The following is a 10945-nucleotide window of genomic DNA, read 5'->3' as shown; positions in this document are numbered from 1 at the left end:
AATTTGTCAGGAGCTGACCTACATTGTTCCCCTCTCTGTTTGTTGTAGCCTGCGCTATTATTCAGCCTAACGTTCTCGAGGCTTCAGTGTCATTGTGAACAGAGTGTTCACTCTGGAAATATGTATTTGTGTATTATTTGTCTTTTTTGTTAAAATATATGTATTAAACTTATTCAAACGTCTTCGTGTTTCTTTGTTTGATCTCGTGTAGGGTCTATCACTGATCTGAGAGTTAAACACGTCAGTTGTTTCTCATCTTTACTCTCCGATAGTGGTACGTTTACAGATAACAAGTTCTAGTTATTTCTGTAGCGACTTTTCGGTATAAATAACGCAATACCTCCATTCATACTGTCCAAAAAAAAAGAAACTTCACATTTCGAGAAAAAAAAATACGACAATTGCAATTGTGGTGAACCATGCGGGGTACATGTGCTCTTTTGAGACAACGCCACACTTTAATCCCTTGTGCGAGGTCACATGATCACAATTTCATGTGGCTCAGCACTAAGAATTTGCTGGTAAAGATAAACAATTCTCGTGCCTCACAGATGGTGAACGTGCAGTTGGCATGCTATAGGATGGTCAGTCCACTGTGGCTGTGGCATGTGTCACGAGATACATTAGACGAACCATTCACAACCTGAGGACAAATCTGCATCAAAGGGGTACAACATCTGATCGGCTCAGGCCAGGACGGTCACGTGTGACGACAAGCCGAGGGCACTCATGTTTGGCTATATCATTTGCGTAAATTTTACGACCGCAGTGTCAACAAGTATCGCACTGTTTTGAGGTTGCTTAACTGCTCAGAAACCGCTTGCACGGTGCCCATCTTCGTGTCCCACGTCCCTATGCTGGTCCGATTCTGAATCGCGGAATGAACGTCCAGTCTACGCTGGACACAAATTCACCTGCACTGTAATCAGAGGCAATAGAGTTGGGTTGTGTTTAGCGGGTATTTACCTTCATAGAAATGCCATCGAGATCATCTGACCTCATTTCCTGTGACCACGTATGGGTTGCTCTTGGTAAAAGCCTTCGTGCCTTGCGTCGTCAGCCACAGAATGTTCAAGAGCCGGACGCCATGTTGGACGCTGTGGTCACGGACAATCAATGCGATAACTATCCCTTGCTGTTGTGACTGCTCTCAAATGGACTTGAGTAAATGACTGCCAGCATGCGCTGTACTGAACAAGCTCCAATACAGGTGGCTAGTCCCTTTGAAAACAAAAAGTGATCCCATCGTGCTACCGCTGACTGTAGAGGGCGCATCATTAATGCCTAAACCTGTTTTAGTGTAAGAGCATTACGTCCAGAAACCAGATTTGTTCACTTTCAACACACTTGGCTCTATATGGGTATGTTGATACATACCCATATAACCAACGTAATACATGTGAAGTTATACATGCAACGAGTAATCACAACCATGAGAACTTAAAGGTAAGTTTCTTGATCTCAACACACGTGGAGTGAAATGAAGCGAACAACAGAATAAAAAAAGATATCCACATAACCTGGTTATGAGATACTTATTTTGTTATCCACACCTTATATCCTACTATGGTACACGATTTTAACCGAGAGACATCTTTTGTTATCGACGACTTATATTTTAGCATGGTACACGATTTGAACACTGATTTCACTCAGTCCCCTAGAACATACCTTGTGTCTTTCCAATAGTACTGAAAGCTGTTTACTGCTTCTTTTTGCATGATTTCTTCCTATTTTATGTACTTTATGTACTTTCCTAGTTCTTTGGTGGGTTGTGCTGAACAAAGTTTTGGGTATTGGCCTTGTGGTTATTGATCTGCAACGTCTTTATTGATTGACGGCTTATATACGAATGTCTGTTTCGACGCATACATCCACTTGATCTTCCATTTTCCTCTACTACCGTGCCTTGACTTAATGGTTCAGTGTGCTTACTTTTCAGTCCCCAGGATACACAAGTTGCGGGTTCAAACCCAGTTTGGGACAGGGAATTTGTAGATTCCCGCGCTGTCACTTTTATTTGAGGAACCTTGGTGATAACAAGCAGTCGGCAGCACTTGTACGGACGTTTACCCAGTCTAAGGTTTGTTGAAATCCACTTGTCTTCCACTGGTATGGTGCACAAGATTTCATCCACCAGTGAAACTGACCCTCATCGTATAAGTGAAAAATTCTTGAGAATGGCATTAAACAACAGTCACATTAGAAAAAAAGATAAATTTTTCATATCACTGAATGAAAACAAGTTTTTAGAAATGTGAATTGAAATGTTAAATTATTGGCATTGACAAAATGATGATCTTATAAAAAAGAGAAGTCTAAAACTTGACGGCTATCTTGAACAATCACTTCCACTTCTGTTGTTCAGTGATGAGCAAGCAACAGTTTATGCTATTTGCAAAATTTGCCGGAGAAAGATAAACGTTTTGGCGCAAATAGGTTAGAAAGAATCTCAGTATAATATTACTTTTTGTTGCCCTGAAATAATACGCAATTAAGTTTGTTATACGTTTTTTAACTTTTGTGATAAAATAAAATTTGATGATACAAATACGCAGGGCTACACCTGGTCGCCATTATCGAGTGTGATGTCACGGTTACCAAGTTCTCTAGCGTTGAGTTATTGTCCTTATAATCGACCTACCTTTGACAGCATCAAAATAAATACAAATTTAACACTTACTGGTTTCTTGACTTTCATTGTGAATAATTCCGCTGTTTAATAAATGTATATTTCTGAGTTTATTTCTGTGGCAAAATATAAATACAGACACGATGCTAGTCATACTGGAATACAATTACAAGTCCTACAGTAAATTGCAAGTAGGCCTGTATCTAATGGCAGGAGGTATGGGCCCACCTCAAATGTGTTGGGATACACTTTCAAATTCGCCCTCAGTTTTAATGTTATAAATTTGTTTCACCATGTTAAGTTTACTGCTCTGTACTGTACGTTGCAGTTTTAATTTAGATTATGCACATGTTGAATAGACATTGTACTGAACAATGCATCCCCGCATAGCGTTTATTATTCTTTATAACCCAATCATGCAAACTTTAGCATAACCAGGGCGGTAGAACAAATTCTATTCTATCTATACATGGTATAACCGTGAATACATGTGTGTAACATTATACTATGTATAGATGTAATAATTAGAAGGATGTGCTTCCAGGTTTACCCGACATTCAACCTAACCGACTTACCCTGACATTACTGGGTACAAATCGCAAGCTTTACTGACCAGGTTCATTTTATGTGGCTTTCCACACTCCTGACCAATTTCACGACAAATACTACCGCACGGGCTAAATCTCCCGGCTACCCACTGGCTACACCAAGTAGCTGACAAGTCAGATAACAGTGTACGCCGTACAAGGCTACACACACTCCTCTGATAAAAAAAACTTCGGCGGTGTTCGGGTACAGAATATTATTAAACTCAATCGTAACTTCTCCGTTTATTGTCCGACATGCAAGAACTTGTAATGTAAATTTTCAGAAAACTCTCAACAATCCAACTACAGTTATTTTTTTTCATTTGTGGGAGGGGGGAATTTTTTTGCCCTGACTGTCGGACATGATTTCAGCACTATCTGTGGTATTTTAAGCGCGCTTCCTGGCTGGCTAGAGGCATTTCTCGAGGTGAAGCCGTCGATTGGTTAATTGAAGTACACTAATGTTCCATAACAGAGTAATCTCCCCCTGATTGTACCAATGCGCTATTCCACACCAGTGCATGACATTAAGCAGAAAGTCCCTAATGTGTCACACCAGTCATATTTATAGGACATTTCAACTTGAAAAGGGTGACTTCGCATTATTGCATCTTGTGGAAATGCCCGTAAAGCAAAAACCTTAATCACAAGAACTGCACCTTAACAGAAGAAAATAATGTGTTTATATACACAGCTTAGAACCCATTATGGGGGCCTCCATGGCCGAGGTGATAGCGTGCCAGCGCATCTCATTGAGCCTATTACCAGTGCAGTGACTGTGAGTTCAAGTCTTGCTAATACTGGCTTCCTCTCCCGTACGTGGAGAGGTCCGACACTAACCTGCGGATGGCTGTGTGTTTACCTCAGGCAGAGAGGTTCCTCCCATCATAATGCTGGCCGCCACGGTATAGGTGAAGAATTCTTGAGAACGGCTGAAAGCACCAATCAAATAAATGAAGTAAAAAGAACCCTTAATTGTATACAGAAATGTACATGTATAGCCGGAAATATGATCCGATCACGCCTATTACTGTTATGGGTACTGTATTCACGCGTAACCTATGCGTGGGATCAGTTTTAGTCAGGGTCATTCATCTACTGTTAGATCAAGAGGCAAGAACGGTTATAAGTATTTAAGCTCATTTAGAAAGAGGGCATTCATGGTGACCTGGTGAAAGAAAAAAAAAGATTAAAGAAAGGGTCGAGTTTGACAGTCTATCCAAGCACATTTGATAAGGGTCCAGGAGGCGCATGGAAGCTCACCAACCCAAGACTGTCGCATTTTGAAGAGTGGTACCTAAACGGTGCGGAACAATAAAGGGACACACCGCCGAAAGAAATTAATTTTTGAGTTGGTTTAGCTAAATATAAAAATGTATTGCATTTGACTCCTTCTGTACCCTCGTGGCCTAAATTTCCCAAAAATGTCAACTGAGAGAATTGCAAGGGGAAATCCGTCACTGATCTAAACTGTGAAAAAGTCGAATTTTTAGAGGGCATTCGTGGCTTAGTGGTTATAGCGTATTAGCCTAGCACTATCACTCAGGGATTTTCAAGTCATGCAGTCGGCAGCACTTGTGTGGTTGTTTGCAAAAGTCTAAGGTTCGTTAAAATCCCCTTGTCTTCAAGTGGATTCAAGTTCAAGAAGTGTTTAGCATATCAAGTGCTGAAGATGTGAATAACGAGTCAGAATCCGATATTTACGTATCGCAACCCAGAATTAAGCGTAAAAGTGACATTTAAGCTGCAAATGTGTAACAGTCCATCAATAAATTCCCATTCTTTTGTCAATCTTTATTTTTATAGACTTTATTAAGCGCACATACCGGCAGTATATTGAACAGTTTATACCAGTTTACGAAAATTGTTCAAAATTGTTAAATAAAGACCAACGCTCGGCCCTTAGAGATGAGTGTAGCAATAAACACGTTTTAAAATTGATTATAGCATTGATGCATACTACATCTGTTATACCTACCGCATGCACATTGGAAGAAAGACAAGACATTGCTTGGGTAGTGCCCATGGAAATATAGGGAAGACAATTTTCATCCCTGTGCTCACAGGGCTAGTATAGACTTGTAAAAAATCGTTTTCCGTCTACACGGTTAAGTTTTATAGAAGGATAAGATGCATTTAGCCCGTCAGCATTTTACAGTTTAGTTTACCTACCGAAAAGCATAATGCAAATAGGTTTGCAGGTAGACGATTTGGTGAAGCCTGGTCATCTTCCTTAACAAGACAACTCGACGACAGAAATGCCCAGAAAAAGTCAGGCATATATGATACAGCCACAATAGTAGAGACTAATAATTTAGGTAGTTGTTTCTGCTTTTTTTCATATCAGTTTTTTTATTCGATTCGTGTCCTAATTCACTGGCACAGAAATGTATATAGTGTACATAATGTAAAAATAACGTGTGCTTTAGAAGAAGAGCTATAGAGAACTGTAATCATAAATACTTAATAATAATACTATTATTAGTATAATTCGAAGGTCACATCGACAAATAAGTCGATGTGACCTTATATCACTTGTATATGAGGTCAAAAATGGCCACTATATTTTGTAGTATTTTAAAAGCTTTCTATTGCATAGAAAATAGTTGTAGGGGCAGAACTCAAGCGGCTAATGTGCCCGCGAAAAGTTCAACTAATCGGTTGGATCTTTTATTAAAGTTCAATAATAAGCATACGGTTAAAGCTGATATGCTATGTTTAACTTTAAATTGAAAAACATTTACATATAGGCAGGGAAAGCATTTTAAAGTTAGGTTTACACGTTGTACTAGTGTTGGAAATTACACTTTTCACTTTACTAGTGTTTAAAGATGGAGGAAACATAAAAATGACAAAAAGTTCAGTTGAAAGCATGGGAAAAGTACATTTTTCTTTAAAGAAAAAAAGACACTTGAAACTTTTGTGTTGTGGGTATTTTGACCACCCTTTGGCGTGTAATCTTTTCAGCTAACAACCTATGTGTTCAACCTAGATTTGGATGATATTTATATTTTTAATACGTTCCTAAATATTATCATAATTCAGATCAAATTCATATGTTTGGATATAATCTAATTGAATTGATGAGACATACATCACATCCTTATTTGGAACATTATGCAGCGACGATAAATGCCAAATAAAGGTGGCCTCTAATACCCACCCTACAAAAACATTTGTAAATGCCCCTTTCTCTTGAAAAAAAAATGAACAAATATAAAGCACGTTTACAAATACGTTTTGACGTTCTTATATCTGATTTTGGCATCATTTTTATGTTTTCTTTAAAACGGTAATACGCTTGCGAATGCTGTTTTCCTCCCTATCATGATACATTTAACATTAATTTATAAATCTTACAAAATTGCAGTATTCAAACATGCAAACCGTCATTACGCGACGAGACATTTCAAGATATTGACACTCTCATATTTTACATTTTATATTTGAATCATTATACCCGGTTTCTTACCACCATAGTGCTGACCGCCGTCATATAAGTGAAATATTCTTGAGTACGGCGTAAAACATCAATCAAATGAATGAATAAATGAATCATTATAACACTTGCTGACATTGTATGGCCACGAGAAACTCGTACGTTCGTTGAAGACTAGAATAACGTGCAAGCCTGTAAACTAAACGTGGAAATCTTTTGGGTCTTTATCCCAAGTAATCTGGTTGCCTCCATCCATAAAACTGTCGTCCATCGGATACAAATGAAAAATGTTTGAATATGGCGTTAAACAACGATGAATCAAATATAAAATATCTGTCAGAGGTGCGCGAACATGTAATCAGTGTAGATGGTTACGTTATACGCCCTGCTTTAGTACGCTCTTGGAGTTTTCAAATCTACATTTGCTGTAGTATATCCTGTATGTGCGAAGAGTTTGTATCCCCACAGCTTTGTTGCAGCACGTGCATATCTGGCCTTTCCATTCAACGCTCGTTTGCATTGTGCGTTTCCTTCTTCAGTGTGATGCACTATAGGCGTGGATTTTGGATTCTGGGTATGCGCTTGGAATTTTCAACCGGGAAATGTACTGAGGCATAGATTTTCGTCTCTGCAGGATGCTACAGTATGCGCATGGAATTTTCGTTTCTGCAGTATGATGTAGTATGCGCATATAATTTTCGCCTCTGCAGCATGCTACAGTATGCGCATGGAATTTTCGGCCGTAAAATGTACTTGTAGTTCCCTGCATCCCTGAAAGATTCGTCGTTGTGTTCCTATCCACAATGTTCACGCCCTGATCGTTTTCTCTAACATATCCGCCCTCGTATAAGTGAAATATTCTTGAGTACGGCGTAAAACATCAATCAAATAAATAAATAATAAATACTCTAACATATAGTCTCAGCGTAGCTGTGATCGCCATGACATCCACCATCATGCCCAATTCTACAGTGACAAAGCTAGAGGTAAGTATAGAATAGTTTCCCATTGTGCTTATTGACTTAGCTATGTATATCTCTGTCAGGTTCAGACGCCTTCGAAAAAATTTTGGTCACTTTCTACCATTGGAAACCATCCAGAATCAGTAATTTGTTTATAGCCAAAAAATGTAGGAAGTTACATTCTTTTGTGAATATAAGAATAACTTGTTTTCCGCGGATTTTTTCATCACTGGTAATTGCACAATAAATGTTCATTCAAAATCGTTTGTCTGTGTAAAAGTGGAATTGCACAAAGCCATTATTGGCTTAAAACAAAATGTATATACGGTATATTCGGTATAGTGCATGATTTTAGGCCGATTCGTTTGAAGTTTGGGTTTTATTTTAAGAGAACACTGTTTGTGTGTTCCTAATTTGAACTAGTATACGGTTAAAAGGTAAGCATTTAAATAAAATTTAGGCACGTATATAGAAATAATGAAAATTACTCACAAAGGAAGACATTTCCTGAATATTTTTGTGTATATACCCACCCATGATAAATTGCAATGTTTTGCTCCACCCTACCGTAAAGTGACGCAGTCAAGAAACAGAGGGGCATTGCCATGATGTTCAAACATGGTAACTCAAAACTCTCGTACTGTCTTTGTCCTAGCTCTCCTTACCCCAGAGGGTGCCAGACTCTCCATATGTTCTCATCGGCATAAGGCTATGTCAGAGTTTGGCCAAGGTGGCTCTCAGAATGCAGGCACCAAACGCTTACTGTTGATGAGTTTGCATGAACAGTTAGAAACAGTTAGTTGTGACCATAGACAACTGTTGCTCTGATGTTGCAGCTCTAGTCTTACACTTCATGCTGCAGTCTTTGATATCGATGCAGGATAACTTCTGTACATTGCATGCAAAGTGCAAGTTTGTCTTGACTCATGGGTAGTCCTCATTACATAATGACGGAATTCATATCATTAAAAAAAAAAAACACCCACACACTAAAACTGCACTTTGTCAGCCCTCAGTGGAACTTGCAGTGGAAAATGTCTGTATAAACATGTACACATCAAATTATGTTGTATTTTACAGTAAATTTACAGTCAAAAGAGTGAATGAAGATTATGGGTTATCGCAATAACTTCAAGTAAGTTTAAGAATCGCTAGCAACAACAACGATTGAAAGATTACATGCAATCTATAATGATGAGTTTATTAACTGAGTTCAGGAATGTTATAGAAACGCAGTGCTGATATCAAACAAGATCTGGAGAATGAGACACATCTGAACCGCGTTTTCCCTCATCATTTGAACCCCGTTTTGCCACATCCACCTACATGCGTATACAAACTGCCTGACACGGACCCTTTTTGGATGCTCGGTCTGTAGTTTGCCCTCTTACCCTTATGACTATCGTGTGCAACTATCGAAGTTTCTTCCAATTGCAGAGGTGGCGCCATCTTCCAAGCGAGATATTTTCTGGGCCAACGTGTAAATCACATGACTATAAGTCTGATGTCATTATCTTGCATTCATGAATGCTGTGCACTCTGGGTATAAGCCAAGACAAATCTCTCGCAAATTCTGTCAAAATCTACTGACAAACCAATCAACGCTGCTAGTCGAGTTTTTCTTTGCATATTTAACCTTGTACATGGGTAAAACGTTAAACTATTAGAGTACATTTTCCAATACTATTTGTTGTTTCAAATTATGTGAATTCGTCTCTGGCTGTTATCTTAGGCACCCTCATGTTTATCGCTTTGTCGCAGGTTTTAGCAGAACTCTTAAGTGGCTCGTGTTTCCTTGATAATGGCCCTCAGTCTTTTATGTTATAGGTATGATGGACAAGCATGAGTTCTTTGAATTCCACATGGCATAAGGTTATAATATGACAACCCCAGGAAACATTTGTCATGAAAGAAACCTGAACATTTGTCATGAAAGAAAGCGGAATATGACGCTTTTTGTAACAACCAAATCCTGTTTCGGTGAAATGCTGAATGCCCCTTCACTTTCTATACTTTTGTAGCTATCATACCTACATGTATGAAATGTATGTGGCGAACGAAAAGTATTGCTGGATCATTTTTTTAATTATTGTATGATTGCAAGCTGTACTATCTACAGAGCTATAGCTCTGTCACTGCCTTGTATTTATTCATGTATTTAAATGACATAACCATGAAGGTCACGATGGCGGCCAGAATCATGGGTGGGTGAAGTATAATAATCTTTGGCAAGTTTCTTACAGACAAACTTTCCCAAAGGTGAGTTACAGACTTGCGCGACATATTGGTGGAAGTCAAGTGGCCTTTAAACTGACCAGACATCACCATAAACGGCGTTAATCGCTTTTTATCGCCCTGGCCCCATGAACAATGAAATTATAGCAATCTACAAATTCCCTGTCCAGGGCAAGGCGGAAATGAAGACCCACATCGTTTGCTTTGTACTTTGAGTCTGTTACATTGTACATGCCTTTTACCTTAAGGAAAGACTCTAAACTAGAATTTTGCTATAATTTGCTGAAACCAATAACAAAAATGATTCCTACACAGAATTTTGAAAGTCATTCATGGCTATCAGTTGTATAATTCACAATGCATTCAATAATATTTATCCATACTGTCTTTTTAAAATGTTTTTTTTTTTTGTTCTCCTGTATTTTTCGAAGATTCATGCAGCCTGCTAACGGCAGCAATCTGGATTTTATTCTTCATTAACAGCCCGGGTGTTCCCACTAGCATTAGCCAGAAAGAGTACAATATTAAGTCGCTGAGAATATATTAATCTGTCAAAACATGGTAAATTTATTAGCATGGTATACACTTTGATGATCAAAGGATGCTCTTTTGATAAGATGATTTTACAAGAAGCAATTTAGTTTCTTACTTTTCCAAATTTTCATACATATTCTCAATGATTAGCACGTTTACAACTTTCTATAAGTTTTTTTGTTTTCCTATGACACCGACTTGTATAGCTTGAATCTCCTGTCTTACCGGAGACAATTGTGATATGTTGTTTCGCATGACACGTATTTATAATAAAACACACGCATTAAGGTGCAAACGCCTTGCTGCTTTTATTTCAACGCAGACGTCTCATCCATAAACGCGTTACGTGTATATGGTGGGTCTATACATAGGCCGGCATCTTTTTTTTTTTACAACATTGGTGTTTTATAGAAAACATGTCACATGTCTAATGTAGTGGTCAAAAAGCCGTTTTTAGCATGTATATGCCTATCAGTGTTTGCTGTGTTTGGATGAATGCGAGGATGAAAGATCGAGGTTTCACGCCACATTGACATTTTTCAGAGCAGGAGCGTGT

Source organism: Liolophura sinensis, chromosome 9, assembly GCF_032854445.1.
Source record: "Liolophura sinensis isolate JHLJ2023 chromosome 9, CUHK_Ljap_v2, whole genome shotgun sequence".
In the NCBI taxonomy this organism is placed as follows: domain Eukaryota; kingdom Metazoa; phylum Mollusca; class Polyplacophora; order Chitonida; family Chitonidae; genus Liolophura; species Liolophura sinensis.
This window is presented reverse-complemented; position numbering follows the sequence as displayed.